General features: G+C 45.3%; 1 pseudogene; it reads left to right on the top strand.

Moving 5' to 3' along the window:
- The first annotated feature begins 9,328 nt into the window (after nt 1-9,328).
- LOC138522147 (U2 spliceosomal RNA) lies at nt 9,329-9,529 on the top strand (annotated as a pseudogene).
- Nucleotides 9,530-21,875: the final 12,346 nt, after the last annotated feature.

Below are 21,875 nucleotides of genomic sequence, written 5' to 3'. Positions count from 1 at the left end.
GGACCCATATCCCCGTAAGAAAGGATGAGAAGGATCCACAGGGGCTTATGCTTGTTTTGTGCCTCGGATAAACACCTAGTTAGAGAATGTCCTCTAGCCCCTCCATGGCGTTCAGGAAATGCCAGCTCCCGATCCTAGATGGAGCAAGGCTTCGGGAGAGAGATGTTTGCGCCACATCTATTCCATCCTTGAACTCTCCTGGACAGAACAATCTAGTGATTCTACAAGCCTTCCTATCGTCATCCAAGAATGAGACCTACCCCATTTTGGCCTTGGTGGATTGTGGGGCTATGGGAATATTCATTGATCAAGATTGGGTCTTTAAACACCACATTCCATATGAAACACGAAGTATCATGCAACCTGTAGAGGTGATCGACGGAAGACCTCTCTCTTCAGGACCTATATCCTTGCAGACCAAAGAAATCCAACTCTCGATAAACCATCACCAAGAGTTGATCAAATTTGACATCATCAAGTCAGCCCATTACCCCATGGTACTGGGTATGCCCTGGTTGCAGAAACAAAATCCTTACATCAGTTGGGCAGCAGGATCCTTGTTTCTTGGTTCTAAGTTTTGCATGTCTCACTGTCTATTCCCAGATTCCTCCTTGACAACTTCCGAAAGCACGCCAACAGACCAGCAAGGCCCACTCATGGTTTCAAACATCATACAGGTTCCTAGGGCCTATCAGGAATACGCTGATGTGTTTTCAACTGCTATAGTCCAGGCCCTACCCCCTCACAGACCTGAAGACTGCACTACAGATACAGAACCTTCAGCAGTGATTCCCTTTGGGAGGATGTTCATTCTATCCGAACCGGAAAAAAAGGCCCTTAGAGAATACTTGGATACCAACCTTGAAAATGGCACCATAAGACCATCTAAATCTCCAGCTGGAGCTTCGTTGTTTTTTGTTCCCAAGAAAGACACTAAAGAGCTTATACCTTGTCTTGATTATCGTGGATTGAATCACTGCACCCTCAAGGACCACCATCCCTTGCCCTTAATCTCTGATATCCTGGAAGCAGTGAGAGGATCTGTAATCTTCACAAAGTTGGATCTCAGAGGTGCCTACCATTTGATCCATATCAGGGAAGGAGACGAATGGAAAACAGCCTTTAGAACACCCTTTGGTCACTTTGAGTACTTGGTCATCCCCTTCGGGCTTGCAAATGCCCCCGCAGTCTTCCAACGCTTCATGGATAGGGTTTTTTCTGACATGTTGTTCCTCTTCGTCATCGTTTACCTGGATGATATCTTGATTAACTCCAAGGATCCTCAAAAGCATGACGAGCATGTAAAGGCAGTTTTACAACGGCTACGTGAACACAAACTCCTAGCTAAACCCGAGAAATGCCTTTTTCATGTCACTTCTGTTCATTATCTAGGATTTGTCCTTAGTCCAGTAGGAATAGGAATGGACCATTCAAAGGTAAAAGCTATACTCTCTTGGCCTGTTCCCACTTCTGTGAAACAGATTCAATCCTTTCTGGAGCTTGCCAATTTCTACCGGAAATTCATACCATCCTTTTCTGAGATAGTTCAACCGATCATCACATTATTGAAAAAAGACACCCCCTTCCTCTGGACCCCAGCCCAGGACAAGGCATTCCAACGATTAAAAACAGAGTTTACTCAAGCCCCTATCCTTGCTCAACCCGATATTAATCGACCATTCCTAGAGGAGACGGATGCCTCTAACTACGCCATAGGAGCAGTGTTAAAGCAAGAATTTGAGGATAAATTAGAGCACCCCATTGCTTACCTCTCATGAACCCTGACTTCCAGCGAGACTCATTACTCCGTCTTGGAAAAGGAACTGTTGGCCACCCGTCAAGCCTTCACCGAATGGCGGCATCGACTTCTGGGAGCTAAACATCCTATCCAGGTCCGTACAGACCATCGAAATCTTCAAGTTCTGCAATCTATGGAATGTAGGAATAGCCGTCAAGCTTGTTGGGCCTTCTTCTTTGCCCAGTACCAGTTCCACATCCATCATGTCTCCGGATCACAGAACATAATTGCTGACGCTCTATCTCGACGTCCTGATTACGAAACTCTTGAAGATCGGGCCTACCCAAAGATGTTTCCCCACACAATTTTTGTAGCTCAAGCAGTCAGTCTCCTGGAAGACATTCGAATGCAAAGCCAGTCCTCTGAAATCTGGAAAGGATTCACAGGAAAGAATCGATGGAGTCTAAAAACTAGAGACGGATATTTGTTGAAGTACAATGCCATGGTCATTCCCACACAGAGACTGCAACTACCGATTATTAACCTCTGTCATGACACTCTTCATTCCGGGCATCGTGGTGTCACTAACACCCTTCGTCTCGTACAAAGACAATTTTGGTGGCCCAAAATGAAAACAGACATTCAACGGTACATTCAAACCTGCACAGTCTGCAATCAAAACAAACATGATAACAAGAAACCGGCAGGTCTCCTACTTCAACCTACACTACCTTCTAGGCCCTGGGAGTTCATCGCTACAGACTTTATCGTGGAATTACCACCATCTAGGGGCTATACGACAATCAGGGTCACCATTGATCTATTCATCCACATGGCCCATTTTACACCATTGTACAAATTGCCATCTTCCTCAGAACTCGCTGGCATTTTCCTGGAACATATATTTTGCCTTCATGGACTCCCTTCCAAGATCATATCAGATCGAGGACCTCAATACATCTCTCAATTCTGGAAACATCTATGTTGTATTCTAGGAATCCAACGTGCTCTCTCATAGGGTTATCACCCACAGACTAACGGAGCTACGGAATGTGTAAACCAGACCCTGGAACAATACCTTTGTTGTTTCGCCACCAAGGTACAGGACGACTAGTCACTCCTTATACCCGTGGCTGAATTCGCTTACACAACTCTGATCATTCGGCAGTCAAGACCAGCCCTTTTTATTGCAGCCAAGGATTCGACCCGTCAGTTCTACCTTCCATTCTCCCACATCCCACACCTGTACCAACAGTTGACTCCTGGATTGAAACTCTCATCAATGTTCACAGGGAAGCCAAAGAACATTTAGAAAAGGCCCAGACTCACGTTAAACATTATGCGGATACCAAAAGAAGACCAGGTCCTTCTCATGCTGTCGGTGATCAGGTCTGGCTGTCCTCGAAACTACTGCCTCAACATTTACGACCAAACAAACTAGCCCCCTGTTACTATGGACCTTTTTCCATAAAGGAAATCATAAACCCACTCTCGTTCCAGCTCAAGTTACCAGACTCCTGGAAGAAGATTCATCCAGTTTTTCACACTTCCTTATTAAAACCTTACATCCGATCCTCCCAGAAATCCTGCAGACCCAACCCTGTGGTTGTGGACAATCAGCTGGAATATGAAGTATCCAGAATATGCGACTCCAGTTATAAACAGGGTCAACTTCAATATTTGGTTGAGTGGAAAGGAAATCCTCCGAGTGAAAGAACCTGGGAACCACTTTCCAATCTGAATACCCCCCTGATTGCTCAGAAGATATCATCTCATATACCCGGGCAAACCTGGTGGAACAAGTTTTCGGAGGAGGCATGCTGTCATGATCCACAGAAAGTGCCCCTTTTGGATTTCCTGGTCCCCATCACAATGGGGCTTGCACTCTTTGATACTCCCAACATGGCCGTCTAATGTGGTACGCCTTACACCAGCTTCCACGTCAGATGTAGCACATTCTACAAATAGACCACGCCCCCGCGGCCCTGCGCGCCTCACTAGACGTGTGCTCCGTAGTTTGCTGAACTATTCTCCTGTCCTTGGTTCCTGGACCCTCTAATTTCCCAATTCATTCCTCCCTTATCTCTTACCTTGCTTCCCGGATTTCATGTACCTCCTTCGTGTACACTTCCTCGCTTCCTGACGTCCTGAGCATCCGAGTATCCTGGAACGCTGAACGCACGCTGGAGTCAGAGGAGACTCGCGCGGGCTTGTACAAAACCTGATCCGTGCGCAAGAAGACTTCCTCCAAAAAATCCTGCAAAGAGCGATCTCAGGTGAGAAGGGGGGAATTCCGTGACACGCATGGTCGCAGGAGACGCAAGGGCCAGCACGCAGTTCCAGTCTCACGCCTTTAGAGACTGCCTAATAAAAACCCCTCTAGGATACCACGAGTTCGCCCTGATGAAGATGGCAGCATAAAGCCACCGAAATGGGAATAAGACTAAGGGGAATTGGCTTATAGATCTTAATTTTGGACATATCAACTACTTTCCCACCTTTGGGAACTAACAGATATTCTGGAAGCATACCTTTTGGTTTTTCTCTTTGTTACTTTCCCCTCATACGCGTTATGGACTCCTTCAAATAAAGATGCATATAAACACACTGCAGTAGGAACCAAAGAGTTGATGGGTTTGATTAATTATTTATAAACCTGGTTTTTCTACTGCATTAATAAGAAGCAGATTTGCCTTGAATCTATAACATGTAATATGTGTATTAACATTAGATTTCAAGTATGCACAAACAAGTTTCTGGTGTAGCAAGTCAATACCCAGAACTGTTTTTGCAAATTGTAATTTTTTTTTTTGTGTGAAAAATTGGGCTTAGATTTTACTTCAAATCTCAGTCCTATTATCTCCATCTTTTCTTCTGGCTTCATTATATTCAAAGACACTCATTTCCTTTCTTCCCTCCAGCACTGGGTTTCTGTTCACTTACATTACCATCCTCTTCAATACTTATTCCTACTCTACTATCTTTAACAACAGGATTGGAAGATGTTTTAAAAAAATAAATACATAAATAAATAAAATTTCTCCATATATATATTTTTTGTTCATACCTTGTGTTCAACATACTGTAACTTTTGTTTGTAACTTTCTCATGTTATTCAAAATGTAAAAGTATTATAATAATAATTATATATTGAAAATGTTATGGTATATGTTGTAATTATTTATTTACATGAATCATACATCAATATGGTTATGCTTGGCGCGAGATTTGATACAAAAGTCCCAGCTAAAAAGATACTTTACTAATTTAACAAATAGGAAAGGTGAATAGTACCATTTCTTTTGCAGCTATGTGTTTTTGTGTTATTTGACATTCGAGAGGAGCCTGAGCCGGAACAGGGGTCCAAGGGGTCAAGAATCATCACCCCAAGTGCAATCAGAAAGGAACTTTTGTTTATTATTTTGAACCCATCAGGCCCTCGGAAGCAAAAAACGTAACAACCGAAGGACCTGATATCGCTAGGAACTTTTGTAGATCTGAGCCCGGAAGAGGGGGATCCAGGGGTGAATAAAAGTCATCACCAAACGTAAATGCGGAAAGGAACTTTTTGTTTGTTATTTTGAACATAGGTCACTTCATCTGAGCCAATTTGCACCTAGGGTTGATAATATGGACGACTGGTGGTATCGCATCTTGATTGGGAGCTCGGTGCATTTAACTTGCTCAGTAATAAACTTTCTTGAGAAAATACTGGATTGAGGTCAAAACGAAGTAGCTTGCCCTTCCTGTCGAATTAATCCAGGACTCTGCTTAACCTGGACTAATGAGTTAATGTTGAGAGAAATACCTAAAGTAAAATAAAGGATGTTGTAATAAAAGTTTTGAAATAAACTATATGTTCCAAACAAAAATAAAAAAAATAACAGGTCTTCGGAAGCAAGAGACCTTTTGCAGAAAAGAAACTTAACCACTGAATGTCCTGAACAGCTGAGAATATGCTGAGAAAGCTAGAGAATATGCAGTGCTCAGGAGTTCAGCCTTTTCCGGTGCTCAAAACACTCTTTTTGTATTTAGTTTAAGGATTGGCAATACGTTTCTTTTAGTATAGGCCCTTTCATTTAACAAGACACCACTAGGACTGCCTTATTAATATTTGATGGTCATAGCTGTAAACACTGGAGGGGGGTGTCAGTACTGATGCCCTCTATATGGCACAGTAGAAACACAGATCACCTGAATCAAGGTTCTCTTTAGGGTAGCTATGGATGAGCAACCAATGCCTAATCTCTCAGGAGGTGATGCAGGCTGGTTCCTAAGTACAGTGTAGTTCCCATGCCCCCCATCCCCTCACAAAGGATTGTCCACACACTATGTTATGTGATAACACAGTTCTTTAAATAAAAATAAGGTTCACTATATACATACACAATTGATAAAATCTAATATGGCAAATATATACAATGTCTATGTAGTACCACACTTGGCTATTGACTCCTTTAAAATGCATCAACTGCTTGCAGTTCTAATGGCATACAAATAAGCAGTAATACATATCAGCATAAGACATAGAACGGAAGACAAGTTAGGTTAAACAATGGCAGAATGATTCTCTTGCTACTAAGACACAGTTCTTTGCGAGCCCCCCCCCCAACCTGGGCAACCTGTAATAAAGTGTATTAAAAGGCCCAGTCCATTAATGTTAAAATAGTCTTGTTTCCTAGTTAAAAATGATCCACTTCCACCATGTACCTAAGTTAGCAGAGTTTCTTCGATGGTTCATCGATGGATCCCTTGAGGATGGACTACCTTTCAAGCAGGAGCCACAGGGCATCGAGAACCCTCAAAGAATGTGAAGCCTGGCGTTGAGATTCCTCGATGAAAAGAGTTTGGCACAGCAAAGATGACTCAGTGAAGAACGTAGGCCCAGCAGCAGGCGTCGGGTGTCAGCATCAGCCACGACGATCGGGACTCGACCACGGCTGGATTTCAGATCTTCACTTGTCGACGTCTTTGTGCACTTTGGGTGGCAGCAAACCCACCGGCGGATTCTCCTCAGTTTTCGACGACCTCAACTTTCTCCGGCATGATAAAGTAGTCGGCGGTGATGGCAAGAGATCCCTTTGTTTAAATGTTCTTAGGCAAAGGTGGAGCATTGTGGCTATGGTCGTCGAGCAGCACGGCGTGGAGCTGTTCCCACTTTTGGGTAACACGACTCAACTGGTTTCCAGCGATTACAGAAATCCTCCGAACCCTGGTCGATGTCGAGGACTTCGATGGCCTCGATGTCCTGGTGCTTTACTTCGAGATTCCTCGTGGACCCTGTCTCCGATTGACAGCCTTTTTGGAGTGGCTTGCAGGATGCCTCGGTGAAGATCAGCTTCTGCCAATGTTCCCTCGTAGCTCAGGTAGCGGTCTCCTAGCCAGGTCTTCTCTCGGATCAGTCCTCGACAGCTTTCAGATTTCATCGAAGGAAAGCAGAAGCAATTCCTCTTCAAGATGGGTTTCAAGGATAAGCAGCTTCAAGTTTCAAATTCAGCTTCTGAACAAATTGGGAAGTGAGAGGTCCCCAGACACACATCTGTCCCTCATTCACACTACTGAGCCAATCTCAATCAGTGAATCAGTCAGAAGGGCATTCATGCAGGCAGGCAGCGAATCAGGCTCACAGTGCATTCAGGCCATTCACTTCCACCCAGACACCCATAACAAGGAATGTGGATTGGGGCATGCACCCAGCCTTTCAGCACACCACACTGCATTCATGTCAGTTTCAGGCAGGGCTGTCTCATTCTTTGTATCACACACACAGAAACCAGACACCCATAACATGGAATGCATATTGGTCACACATGCCATTCACACAGGTCACAGTGCAAGGGTGTACCCAAAACATACAGTCACTGGGAAGACTCCAGCCAGTGTGGCCTGTTCTTCCCCACAATAACATATATGGTTCTTCCACCCACCCAGCAGCCAGTCAGAGGAAGGGAGGTCAGGGCTTCCCAGGACTTTGGGAAAACAAGGTAACATGTAATAGAAACCAAGAGGCCACAGGGGCCATCTTGCCTTCTATCAGGAATCCACTGATTCCTGTGGCAGGGCCTTGGTATCCTAAAATGGAGGATACTCAGAGCACCTATCAAATTCAGAATGGAGCTGCCAGCAGCCCATACCCTGTTCTGTGGGACACACACAGATGCCGAAAATATACACTGGGGGTACAGGGTTGTACCCCGCACATATGAGTGCCATAAGGGTATCCCAAAGGTCTCTGTTCACCACAACCAAAAAGAAGAAGAGCTGCACTGCCAGGGGTCCCACATGGACTCCTGTGCGGAAAACAACACAGCACACACATGATAAGGGAGTACAGCTCAGGGACATGGAGGCCCTGTCCCTCCAATGCATTTCCAGCATCACAGTCGCTTGTTCCCATCTTAGATTTAGGTTTAGGTTAGACGTTTTTCCACCCTGCATTTACAGTTTAATAAACACCATTGAACGGTATTCACTTGTGTCTGTCTTTACTGTTGCCACCTGGAGTTCCTCACAGAGGCCAACGGCCTGAACATCCTGATATATTATTTTGTGAAGACTTCTTTATTTTTCGTAACACTGTATCCCACACTATTTGTATTTAGAGGTAAGGATTGGCAATAGGTTTATTAGTATAGTCCCTTTTATCGGACAAGACACCACTAGAGTTGCATTATTATTATTTGATGGTCATAGCTTGCTCCCATCTGTAAATTTAGGATTATATTGATGTTTTTCCAACCCTTTTTGAAGTTCAATAAAAACCCTTGAACTGTGGTCACTTGTGTCTGTCTTACTGTTGATACCATGCCTTCCTAACAGAGGATATTAGGTATGGGAGGGTTATCCTGATGAGACAATGGGAAACACCATTTCGCACCCGATGAAGTCATGACACCATCCCAGAGTTTGTCTCCCCCCATGTGACGCTCCCTCATATAGCGGCTGAGGGTCAGGATCAGGTCGCGGCTGCTGTCCCCTGGCTACATGGGAGGAGGTGGCCGCTGGGAATTGCCTTCGTCTTTCAGGGCAGCGCTACTTTATTCATGCCATGTGCTCTGGGTTTTTGTTTTTTGTGAAACCTGTTTCCCCCTCTCTCTGGCTTGCTTCCTTCTTTTCAGGAAAAGTGGTGTTAGCCTGGGGAATTTCAAACCTTTGGAACCCAGTCGCCTACCAGTGGCTCTGGGGTCAAATAAGGGTTTTGCATACATAAGCCTTGCTGTTCTATGGGAAGTGATTGTTACTGGGTGTCTCTTTGGCATGTGTGACTGTGCTCAAATGGATTATCCTACTTTGACATTTGGGTGAAAGCTTTTTTCCAATCCTTTTTAAACCCACTTTAACTTTGCTGGTGTTTGCTATAGGTATAAAACGCCATGCTCTAGTCGATCTCTATAAATTGATTCCGTTTGATATCCTTTCTTGTGGTATATATGTTTCGGCGGTAAGATGAGGATTTGTAAGTAATCGAAACATAACCTAATCTAACCTTTTCCTTTCATAGGCAAAGGTCAGCAGATTAGTCTTGTGCATCCATTGTCTTGACGATTCTTGAGACTGATGAATAAAGTCGACGATTCTGAAAGTGACGATATACCATATCTGAACGAAACGATGACCCCAGACAACAAACAAATAAATTTGCTCTTTTCAAATTAATATCTGATACGTCCTCCAAATGGGGACCATATATTACATTGTTTTTTGGAACAGGAAGATGGAATGGGAGGTTTCTCTGTCCACTCCATGCATTAACCTGGTATTGCAGCTACCACCAGGACTAGAGCACTCGGGTGGGGGGAGGGGTTTGGCAATGCTGTGAAAAAGAAAAACTGAGCAATTGTTGAAAGAAGAGCAAAAAAAAAAATGTGTTATGTTATATTGAATTCGTGCTCATGCTGCTGGCCAGCTCCTTTAAAGCATGAACACTCCTTGTTAACATTGGAGGTATGCCAGTGTCAGAGTTTAAAAACCATCTGTCCTGTCGGAGTTTCAAAGCACCTGCAGGAATCCAAATTGTGTAGTGGGCATCGTAGGAGGATAGCTCAGTGGCAATGCGCTCACCCTGGAAGCAAAGCAAGGCGACGCAGAGCAAAACAGGTTCGATCCCCGGGTCCATGCTTAGAATCCTCTGGGTATTAAGCGCGTTACCAATTACAATTACAGAGAGAGGGTCTAGAGGAGAACCAATTATTGGGGTGGGGGTCATGGTGATAAATGACGTTTTTTAGTTTTTTAAATGAGTATTAAAAGTGAGCCGTGCTAAATAGTTTTCAGAGACCTGGGACTTCCAAACCCATTTGAGATCTGCCATGCCAACACCAACAGAAAATGGCAGGCTGCTGCCATGAGCACGTGCGGATCATCGCCCACTACACGTGTATCAAGATTAAGCGTGCACTACCACGTGTCATAATGTTGAGGTCCAAAGCATGGGGTCGGGCTGCTACAGCGAATGATGTGTGCATATGCTTGGTAACTTTAAACTGCCAAACACAGAGGGAGCAAAGTCTGTGGAGTGGGTCTGGACATTAACTTGTGGAGAGCGCTGGCGGGAAACACACCGCTGGACTTCCATTAGTGAATAAAAAGGTCAAGTTAATGAGCAAGCAAATATAAGGTCCACGGGTCCAAATTTCAGGATGCGCCACACACTCAAAACGTGAACCCGGTCTCCAGCAATACGTCATCACTTGAAATCTAGTTAGGCATCTGTGTATGCACACGTTTATTCATGGGTTTCTGTGCACATTACACTTTAGGAGACGTTTATGCAACACACGAAGGGCCTAGTTCACAGAAGCGTTTTATAATGGCCAAAACCCCATTGGAAACCGCTCTGTGAATCAGTGCCTAACTGTTCTAGCTTTTGGTGGCTTTTTTAGACTGATTGAAATTCTTATGCAAAGATGCTCTAGTTCCTATACATTAAAAGTCTCTGAGAATTCCTTCTCGGATGGCACCAGCCTATAAGAAGGAGGGAAGTGAGTAGCAATGAAGAACACGTGTTTCACATGAGAGGGGCTTATTCATTCGTTAGGTACAGCGGACGTTATGCATACTAACATTATGCAAACTTCTAACGCCCAGACGCCTCTGGGTTCGGTGCGCTCTATAAATGTCAAAATAAATAAATAAATAAGCATATCTGAAAGTTATCTTCGCAGAAGCAGGGCGGCATTTGCATTTTTGTGGAAGCTACTCAACGCCACATGTACTGTCTTCAACTTGTTCTCTTTAACCTTCTACTTCCATGCTGGTTTGCATAAAATAGTTTTGCGTTCAAAACTGTCCTGTTTCATGATTGCCCCCAACTCAGGGGCGCCGAGTACAATCAAGTCGGGGCTGAGCCCCCCCCCCCCCCCCCGGCCGGAGAGAAGTAATGCAGCAGTGATGGCCCTTTCCATCGATACTGCATCACTTCTCTCCGGCCGGGAATAATCGTGAAAATGTGCGATTAAGCCCTCCCCTCTAGGACTAATTGGTGTATGGTCCAGGAGGCGAGGGTTTAGGCGCAGCAGTATTCAAACTGTGGGGCGCGCCGCCTCTGGTGGGCCGCAGCCTCATGCCCAGGGGGGGGGGGGCGCGCATCCATAGTTTGAAAAGAAAAAAAATAAGAGGTTAAATAAGAGGTTAAATGACCAAAGGGTCAGGCTGTTGCTTCATTAACAAGCAGCAGCCGATCCACGGCCCCCTGCCACACATGCTTAGTGCGACAGGGCCGGGCCTTTGTGAGGTCTCAGGCTCCACTAGGAGCCTATTAATGAAGAAAAGAAAAAGCGCACACCTTTTGCCTTGATGATGGTCATCTCGGCAAAAGAATGTGTGTGCTTTTTTTTGTCTTCATGAATAGGCTCCTAATGGAGCCTGAGGCCCCTCAAATTAATGTTTTCATTTTTTATTCTTCAAAAACCTTTCATCCTTCTTGGGTCGATATGAGTACCAACATAGGTTGGGTGATATTGTATGCATATTTGTTCTATAAAAAAGAGCTTAAGGGTAAGTGCTTTATAATACCATATTATCATGTGGTCTTGGACGTCTGCTTGGAGTCACAGTAATTTGACAATATGGATCTATACACACAGATATTAATGATACGTATGGTGATCCATTCTTGTATGAAATGTATATCACCTTAGTGAAATCATAACCATATTTTTTGTAATGTAGTTTACTTAGGAACAATGCTATTTTGTCAAGGGGTGAAAGGTTGTGTTTCATCACTTCCCAGGATGTCACTTTGGTGTGGGGTCAAATTACATCACTTTCGGTGATATCATCAGAGGTCAAGTGTCGTGAGGCGAGGGGTGGGCCACTTATTTGAGGCGAGGGGTGGCCCACTTTTTTTTGGGTGACCGGGCCTAACTGCCCAAGTGTCACAGAAGTGCTAGAACATATTTGGGCACAGACACAGGCACCTACTGTTTTACAAATTAAGCACTTGGTACACACATGCAGTTGCAATTAAATGTTCATTAAAAAAGTATGCCCCCAAGAGTATGCTATCACAGAGAAACGGGGACCCCAAAGCCAGTTCAACTACCCACTCCCAGGTGTGCTACTGAACAGGTAGATGTAAGTCGAGAGCCAACCAACCTCTTTCTCCTATCTGTGCTACTGTACCATACAAATAAGGGTGAATCGCTCTCCTGCAGCCTCTCTCCCAGTCATCGATTCTTGATGATTTACTGGTGCAGTCACAAAAAAAAGATTTTTTGGGGGTTCATTTTGTTTACAAAAGTAGCGCATTGCTAAAACCCCCTGGCTGCCAGTTCATTGTCCCTGGAGCGTCCCAGGCTCCCTACCCCCTGAGAGCCACCAACCTTGGGTGCTGTTTTATAACAAATGAAAGACGCAGACAGAATAATAACTGTGTGAGTCAACTGAGAGATGAATGCACTCATGCTCCATTCAGAGGGAGGCTTTGAAAATGTAGCTCTGACAAATCAGAGAATCAGGGGGGCAAAGAAGCACTGCACATCTCCGCTCCCTCTTCATGGGTTTACGGTTGCCACCTGAAAGGTTGCCAGCAGCTAACCTGCCATCCTGTCCCAACTCCATGCCTCGTGTGCTATTCCCTGGTCAACCAAACCCTGTGAACTCATAGGCCGCATACGACCGACAGAAGTCTTTTACCGCCCGTCCTGAACGTCTGTTTATTGCACTAGTGCTATTAACGCGTGTAGCTCCAAGGTATAATATTAACAACCAGTGTTTGTGGGTAAAGGGCTGGCATCAAGTCTCTATTTCAGAGCCAGAGTCAAATGATAAGGTGCTTGTGGCAGTATGGAGTTCCAGGCCTCTGCTTGGACGCCGGGTTCTGCAACCTTTAGCTCTGCAGATGTGTTGGACTACAATGCTCATCAGCCCCAGCCAGCATAGTCAATGGTGATGGATCATAGGAGTCGTAGTCCAAAACATCTGGAGAGCCACGTGTTTAAGACCCCTGGCTTTAAGGAACAGGAAGTAAAATAATCCATGAAAGTAACAGGAGTATGACGTTCCTGGATCTACATGGGTAGAATAAAAGTACACTTGAAGATCAACAGCCTGGGGGCATCAAGTTTATGTAGGATGGAATGGTGGGGGTCTGAGTCACCTGAGGAGACAGGGGTATCTTACAGGTCTGAAACCTGGTAATCTACTTTACAATAAAAGACAACATGGAGAGAGGTGATGTCTCTGTGTGGCCTTTAAATCTGCCGAGATACCACCAAACTGTACTACCATTACTGCCACTTGGTCTGGCGGTATTACTACCGGATTACAAGTGGTGGTAGGCAGTGTTAGTCCCCATTAATTGGAGTCCATAGGACTCCATGGTGGATTTCAGCTGTATTACTGCTGGTAGTAATTTTGCTGGTGGTAATATCCCAAATTGTTCTATTTTTGGCGGTATGGTGGAGGAAATACCTCCAGCTTCTTGCTGGAGGATTTTCCTACACCTTTGCCCTCAAACTCCTAGTTGGGCGGTGCGATAATGTGGCTCTATACGGTATTACCAGTGTTGCCAGTCAGAACTCATTTACCTCAGCAATGTATTCAGTTCTCTGTTTTTTGTCCTGACGCTTAAAATGTGCGATTTGCATTACAAGCTGTGTGCCGCAGACTGCTTCCACTCTAAGCGGGGGAGAAGTTAGGACTGTGGGGACTGAGACGGCAGGACTTTTCAACCTTTTGACACGAGGGGCCTTCACTGAGTCTTGGGGAGGCATCACCTCCCACGGGATGTGGTACAGTATAATTACCTCATTGCTTCCTAACACTGGTTCCTCTACATCAGCCTCTTGCTGACATAGAAGGGGTTATAGCTGTTCAGTGGGCATTGAGTGGTTAAGATCTATGCTGGCCTGCCACCTTGTGATAAATAGCAGCTATTAACCTTAAATTTGTCGCCATTGCAAGTCTCACTTCTCCCACAGCAACAGCAGAGCCTGCTTGCCAGTGCCTGATAATCCCAAAATTCTCTGTAGTTTTATGCAAAGCTGCATTTTATTTTTATAAGGTTATTTTACTCACTGAATGCTGATCAAGTGTTTTAAGTCTGGACTTTATTAACTGGGTGCTTGTAATTGCAGCACAAGCACTCTTTACAATCTAAACTAGAGGTGTGTTTACAATGTTGATTGTTCCAAAATACATTTCCTAGTGTGCTGCTTTGGGTCAGGTGGCCTCCTTTAAGCTGTACACAATGATACATTGTCTGGTTGACATACTATGTGATTTGTGTATTTTATATAGGAAACTAAGACCACTAGAACTCACCACCCCAGAAACTCCCAATCCCACCTTTGGGGTCATTCCTGTGGACATGGGAACACAGAGGAAATCATTAATAAAAAAGTATTTGCCGTCAAGAGGAAGCTAGACCTTTGCAAAAGAACAGTTGGAGCTGGGCAAGCCACCTAGCAACATTAAGGTCCAGCTTTGATGAATACTTCCCTGAAGTAAAGGCTGGCATTAATGACTGGGTGATGGAGACTTTTCTGGCAGGTGTGGTGGTGATTCATCCATTTGATGCCCAGGAAGAGCTGATTGAGGTTCAGTCCGACACTACTCTGCCATCTAAATTTAGGAACATTGCAGTGGGTGAATTTTGGCTGAAGGTAATCCTGGAGTATCCTACATTTGCATGGTCTGCTATACAGTCGTGCTTACCCTTTGGGTCTTACTACTTGTGCGAAATAGGCTTTTCAGCATTGGCTTTTTTACTGACTCCTTCATTTTTTGTACAAGGGGTGTTTCAAATTAATGTTAAAAACCCGGAAAGTGGGAGTTTTAAAAACATGGAGACAACCATGGCTACAACATTTAGACGCGAGTGCTTCCACCAGTCCCAAACATCACCTGGGTGCAGGGTGAGCCTGGGTAACTGCTTTTTAACATTGTACACTACTTTACCAGAATTTCTGATAAACTACAATGTTAAAAGCAGTTAACACTCTTCCCCCCAAGTCTGAAACCACACTTGATTGCATTATACTTCAGCCAGGATTGCATTATACTTCAGCCAGGATTGCATTATACTTCAGCAGCACATCTGATGTGTCCACTCAAAGGTTTAAGATTAAGCTACATCCCTAACTCTATCTGGTTACGCAGAGGTAATATCTTAGCAAATGTCACTTGTGGCTGGCCAATATACAGCAGCACTATTGTAAGTTTGAATTGTTGATGTTTTACTGAACTATGGCACCACACACGTCTTTCTCGGTACTTTTTAATCGGGAAACGTCTTTACTTCTCGTTTCCCTTGAATTGGGAACTTTTTTTTTTGGTGGTGGTGGTGGTGGTACTCCACCTTGCAGCTGTACCTTCTGTTTAGCAAGCATTTCATTCTCCCATCCTAGTTGTGTTGCTGGACGATTATAGAGTGGTGGAGTAGGGGCAGTGATGTCTTACTGGAATGCAACTCAAAGGCTTAAATCTCCTTCTTTCTTGACTTTAGCATATGCAGTGCATGCTAGCCAATGTTTCCACTGTTCTGCGATGCGCGCGCCAACACCCGCCCCCCCCCGTGCGCCGTTGCACCACGTTGGCGACTACATGCAAATTTGCGGTCATATAACTGCCAGTGATGTCACTTCCTGTATTTGCCCCCCCCCCGCGGGAAATTCATAAATCGGCTCCCCTGCCCCTGCCCCAACTAGGTCCTGATTTAAGTTGTATTGCTATTGTAGGTGCCAGGCTTGGACTAATCAATGCTGCATAGAAACGGATCTGAGCCGGCACCGACCTTCTCAGATTCCAAATACCGCCCCAAGAGATAACACAGTGGGCCGGAACGTCAAGGGGTGCAGGTCTGTCTGTGGTGCTCAGTGCAGAAGAGAAGACACCCCCTTAAGCGTGAGATGCAGAGGCAGGAGCGACTGTGACAGCAGCGGAGGGAAACTTGGAGTCGCCTTAGGTGCTCCACCTTCGCGAGGTGTGCAGGCAGGATTCACCAGGGCAAACAACCTTGCAGTTAAACACGCTGCGTGAGGAAGCACTGGCTGGCACCTGGCAGGTAGCAACACGTGTCCAACGAGATGAAGTTGGCCCAAGGCAAGGTCTTTTGCTGGAATCACTGCAGGCTGATGAAAGACCAGTGATGGAATATGGTGCATGGCAAAGGGCATGGGCAGAGAGCCAGCTTGTGTAGGTTGCCGACGCGTACACAGGAAGGCTGTGTCTAATCGTAGATAGCCATGGTTGTGCATAGAAACTTGGTTTAGGCCAAGTTAACCCCTGCAGAACTCCTGGAGAGCACCAAGACCTGTGGAGCCTGTGATCTGCAAGGATACCTGCACTGATTTCTGACAGTAAGACTGTGCCTTCCATGGCTTCACCAATGTAGAGCTTTCAGTGCCCATAAGCAAAACTGAAGGGTGTAATCATTCATAAACATAGGCATTGCTCAGGGCAGCCCTCTAGACCAAGGGTGCCCAACTCCAGTCCTTGAGGGCTGGATCCACGTCAGGGTTTCAGAATTATCATGAGATAAATTTGAATACAATGATTCTAAATGTATGCCCATTTTTCCTCATGAATATTAATGAAGGATATTTTGAAAAACCCGTCAGGATCCTGGCCCTCGAGGTCTGGAGTTTCACAACCCTGCTCTAGACCATCGTTTTCAGCCTGCCCTGCCACTACAGAACTAGCAAGACTATATGCAGTTCTGGATCCATCCGGCCTAAAAAGGGGCAGACCAGCCCGATCTGCTAGGTCACATCCATTCTGCATGATACCACAACTAACCCAGCTGTTCAGCTTTCAATGCCCAACCTGACTACACATGTTCTCTTCTCCAAATGTCTCTTTGTTCTAATGAGTTGAGAACAATAGTGCTGCCCAATGAAAGGAATTGCCTTTACCCACAAGGGCACACTTCATTCGAATCTAGTAGTCTGCCTATAACAATTAACCAGCATACTATATCAATATAACATGACTACGTCCAGTTGAAATACATGCTACTTAAAGAGTGGGACATCAACATTGTTCTCCTGCATAAGAGAGATCAGAACTAAGGTTTCATTTTTCTGTACAGCCCCCCCAACCTCCAGTCTGAAATCCTATGAAAGGTTTGCAAATCATTTTAACAAATAAACCCCCAAGCTTGAAACACTGTTTACTGCCATTGTTCAACCTCTTGTCAAACAGATGTTTAGAAAAAAGAATGCAATCGTTTTTTCTCTCACCTGCAGCCACACATCTCCCTGATTCCTGCTTGCTCTTTTTATAGGAAACAATTGTGTGTGGACTTGCCTTCCTGGATAATAGCATTATTGAGCACAGGGGGACCAATAGTGCATGGACCTTTCTTCAGAAGCATATAATCCAAACAACCAACCTTGTTGATCTCTACCCGCTTCAAAAACTGTTTATCAAAGAAAAGATCCAGTATTTACTAATCACAATTTGTTAGTTTTTATTATGAATTGTTTGAGTAGTACCTGGGGGCACATATATTTGAAGATAGGTCCTGTACTGGAGGAGCTGCACGTCGCTAAGCCGCAAGGGCCATCGACCTGCGGTCAGCAGAGCTGCATGGTGGTGCTGTGCTGCACTCCCGGAGACATGCCACAGACTTTTGTGTATGGTTCACCAGCTCTGCTTTGGCGTCCTGCCTCGCCTCTGCCATTCCCATGGAGGGTAAGCGCTTTTGCGGCTGTTGCTTGGCCTGCTCCATATGGTTGTGTCAACTGGTCTGGAGTTTCCACGGCACCCAGTCTATGGAGGTGCTTGGTCTTCGAGCTGCCTGCGGCAGGCAACATGCATCATTGGACTCATGGCAATATGGACGGAGCAGAGCTTGGAGCCAAAGAGTCCCCCCCCTTCTTTTAATTATACATATTGTGAGAAACCTGAAGGTATTCTCACTTCCACTCCCTTTGGCAGATTCTGCACAGGTGGCCATGGAAAGGCCATCGCTCCTGGATGCCGACCCTGTGGGTGGAGAAGTGAGGGAGGATCACTTGGGGGAAGGATCCTTGGGAATTGGAATTGAGGTACCTTCAGGCGAGACACAGTACTCCCACTTCCTTTCCAAGAAAAACTTTCATTCCAGGGGCGGTTATAGGATATTGTTACCCATGTCCCATTGACCAAGAAAAGAGTAGGAGATACTGTCAATCCAGACGTGCCAGGAAGAAAGCAAAAAGGGTTAAATATAAGATGGGTGAAGGGTCCTTGGGGACTAGGAGTGGAGTACCCTTGGGAGAGACATGACCCCCATTCCCAACTAATGACCAACCCAACCCTTGCCCAGCCTTGATGGATTATTGTATATCTTCTCCTCTGGCTTCTTCATATATGACCATTGACAGTACTGGGACAAAGAAGAGACAACCGGGAGTAATAAAGACTGGGTGCTTTTACCACTCTGGTACTGGGACAAGAAAGGCCTACTGAGAGTTTTAGAAGTCAGACATGTCCCCTTAATGATGGTCAAGCTGGGCTAATTGCACATTCGCACCTGTAGCCTGTTAAAGGGCTGCAGGTGTATAAAAGGAACCCCAATCAAGAGGCAAGAGGAGAGACAGTGGTGGTGGTGCTGAAGCAGCAGCAGAGAGGCCAAGAGAAGCAGCAGAGAGCTGTGTCTGTGAAGCACGCTGACAGTTCATGGAAGTGCAGCCCGGGAGCTGGGGCTCCATGGAACCAATCGAATGCTGGAAAGGGAGATGTGCTCAGAGGCTGTCCCTTTTTCCTGATGTTCACAGTGCTCATTCTTCCGTGGACAGAAGCTGAGCCAGGAGTGCCTTTGGGGCAGGAAGTGGAGTCCTGAGGCCGAGAACAGAAGGTAGGGCGATCTGCAATGCTGGAAGGCCCGTGAATGCAACCAGTGAGTTTCTATGAAAGAGGAAACCCAGTATGCAAGTGTTTGAACTTATGCAGAGGATTACATTGTATCAGAGTGGTTGTGTGTATGGTAAAACACATTTTCTAAGGTCTCCGAAGTGAATCCTTGTTAATGATTAAACAATTGAGAATACTTTGAAGCAGAGTGGTCATGTGTATAAGAAAGCATGATTTCGAAAGTCTCAGAGTGCTGGGTAAGTTAAAAAAGGCCATCTACAAAGATATGAAACAATGAGATGACTTGAATGAAATCTTTAACAAACAAATATCTTCATGATTATTGAATTCTGAACCAAATGAAAACCTTAACAAATATATCTCCATTATTATTGAATTCTGAACTGAATGAAACCTCAATAAGCAGAACTGTTACCCACAAGGATTATAAGTGAATGGAGCTTTAAAATGCAAATGAAACCACCACGTGCCGAACTGAGAAGTGGATGAAACTTTAATTTAAGTGAAACCAACATATGCTAAACCTTCAAGTGAACAGAACTTTGAATTTAAGTAAAACCAATACAACTTGAACTTTAAATTGAAGCCATTTTAACAATGCAAATAATCCCACTACATGTTGGACTTCAGAGTGAATAGAACTTTGGAGCTGAACTTTAACAATGAACCAGAGAGAGGCAACAACAAAGTGGGAAGAAATTATAAATAATAAAATATACTCTACTATAAAGCTGAATTAACCACAACTATCTGTCAAGATATTATGTACAAAGACCAATCCTATAAAGAGGGCATACGTCTGGCGCAGAACTTTAAGAAGACGGAAAGTACTATTGTCACACTGAAAGTGATTCTTGGGGAAGGGAACCCTGAGGCTTGACCCACTTATCGGTTTGAGGATAGAGTCTCAAAATACTTTTGTATTTGGAACTGTGTTATTTGGAACTTGGGGATGGGATCACCAAGTCTTGGTTAAAACTCTATCATTCTGATATCTTTTGTAGGAACTGTTTTATGCTTGGGGAAGGGAGCTTAAAGGAAGCCGTTAGATTGACGGAGCTCCCAACTTTGTGTTGAACACTGTTTTGTTGGTTGCTAACATCCTGTCACACACACACACACACACACACAGGTTCAGGTTCAAGTCCTCATGGTTCCAATGGCCGCACCTTACTGCCTGCCCATACGCCCCCACTTACCCGGCAGAATGGTCAGAATGGGCACCTCCGGAGGAGAACGGGCCGAGACAGCCACCCGAGGTCATTGTGACCGCTGTTTCATTGGCAGTTGCTATGGCGCTGCACAACGCTTCGTCGGAGCTGCCGACTCGGCTGGCTTCCGCGTCGCGTGATCCGGAAAAGACGAACACATGCGAATCACGCTGAACAGGTGACACGGAAGCGGCAAGAGAGACTTGTCACGTGATGATTGTCACATGATACATTGCTGTGTTCAAAACGAGTGAGTGTACGCTGATATGACGCTTCACAGCTGCTTCATTTCGAGGACTGTCTGGCGTTTCATGGAACTCACCCTTGGCTCTTTTTACTACGGAAAGCTCACAGACGTTTCTTCTTTGGATCACGGACTAACTTGCACTGATTTCCTGGATTATCAACCGCTGCCTGCCTACTGGCCTTTGCTCTGGACTTCCCTTGGACTTGGTTCTACTTCCTGGATTTTGACTTCGGATTGCTCCTCGGACTGCTTACGGATCACTCCATTCTGAAACCTTGCTCTCGGCACCCCAACCCTTCAGGTGCTTACTGGCACTTACAGTGTTCCATCCAGAGTGCTACAGGACCCTTACGCCTCTTGCTGCCGCCGGATAACTTCTTGTCCCTGCCCTTTTGACCCTTATTGGGGTTTTGGTTGTCACCTGTCTTCCACCTAGGTAAGCCTGGCCCAGTCTTCTCTCTTGATACTAAAATAAACACTGCATTGTCATTTCCTGATTCTTAAACCTTGCTTGCCTTACAGTGGTCAGGGGAGTCTCTGGCGTTCCTGGTTACTGTACTTTGACACTCAACACCTGTGGTCTCAAGGATTGCATGGGGAGTTGTTTACTATCTCCTTGTGTGGTACTTGGGGAAGGAGGTTCTTATAATCTTCACGACCATCAAGTTAGAAGAGACTGTGAAGCCTGGCTGGTCGTTCAGATTATGGAGGCCTCAGCCGGAGACCCCGTGGCCGCTCTATTGCAAGCTGTCACTGTCCTCAGGGCGGGCATGGCTGCTGCTACAACAGCTATCCATCATCTCCTCGGCTCTTTACAGAGCACCCGGCACCCCTTACCAGCGGATTCTGAGTTCGGGGATACCACACCCCAAGCCCTGGGGCCCTCAAATACGTCTCCTGCCCCCGTCCCTGTTGTTATCCCTGCTCCTTATTCTTTAGCAGCCCCTGAAAGATACCATGGGGATCCCAGGACGTATCGCACCTTTTTGAATCAGTGTAAGCTCCACTTCCTTTGCCGACCTCAAGAATTCCCCGACTCGACTACCAAGACTGCTTTTTTGTTGTCACATTTGTCTGGTGTTGCGTCGACCTGGGCAAATCCCTTCTTCGAAGACGATCATCCAGCACTCTACGACTTTGACCTATTAGTAGGAGAGATGTCCAAAGTGTTTGACACTAGGTACAAGGCCCAATCCCGGAATATGGAATTGCTTGATCTCACTCGGGGCAAACAAACTCTCATTGAATACATAACACGATTCAATCAGCTGTCAGCAGAAACCTCCTGTCCGAAGAACAAAAAAGCTTTAGTGTTCTATAGGGGGTTATATAGCTCCATGAAGGATGCCCTCTCAGTGGTCCCGCCACTCCCAGCTGT

The sequence above is a fragment of the Ambystoma mexicanum genome, chromosome 13 (assembly GCF_040938575.1).
Source record: "Ambystoma mexicanum isolate Mex_15411 chromosome 13, UKY_AmexF1_1, whole genome shotgun sequence".
NCBI classification, from domain to species: domain Eukaryota; kingdom Metazoa; phylum Chordata; class Amphibia; order Caudata; family Ambystomatidae; genus Ambystoma; species Ambystoma mexicanum.
The sequence above is the reverse complement of the archived record's forward strand: the minus strand, read 5'-3'. Positions and strand labels throughout refer to the sequence as shown.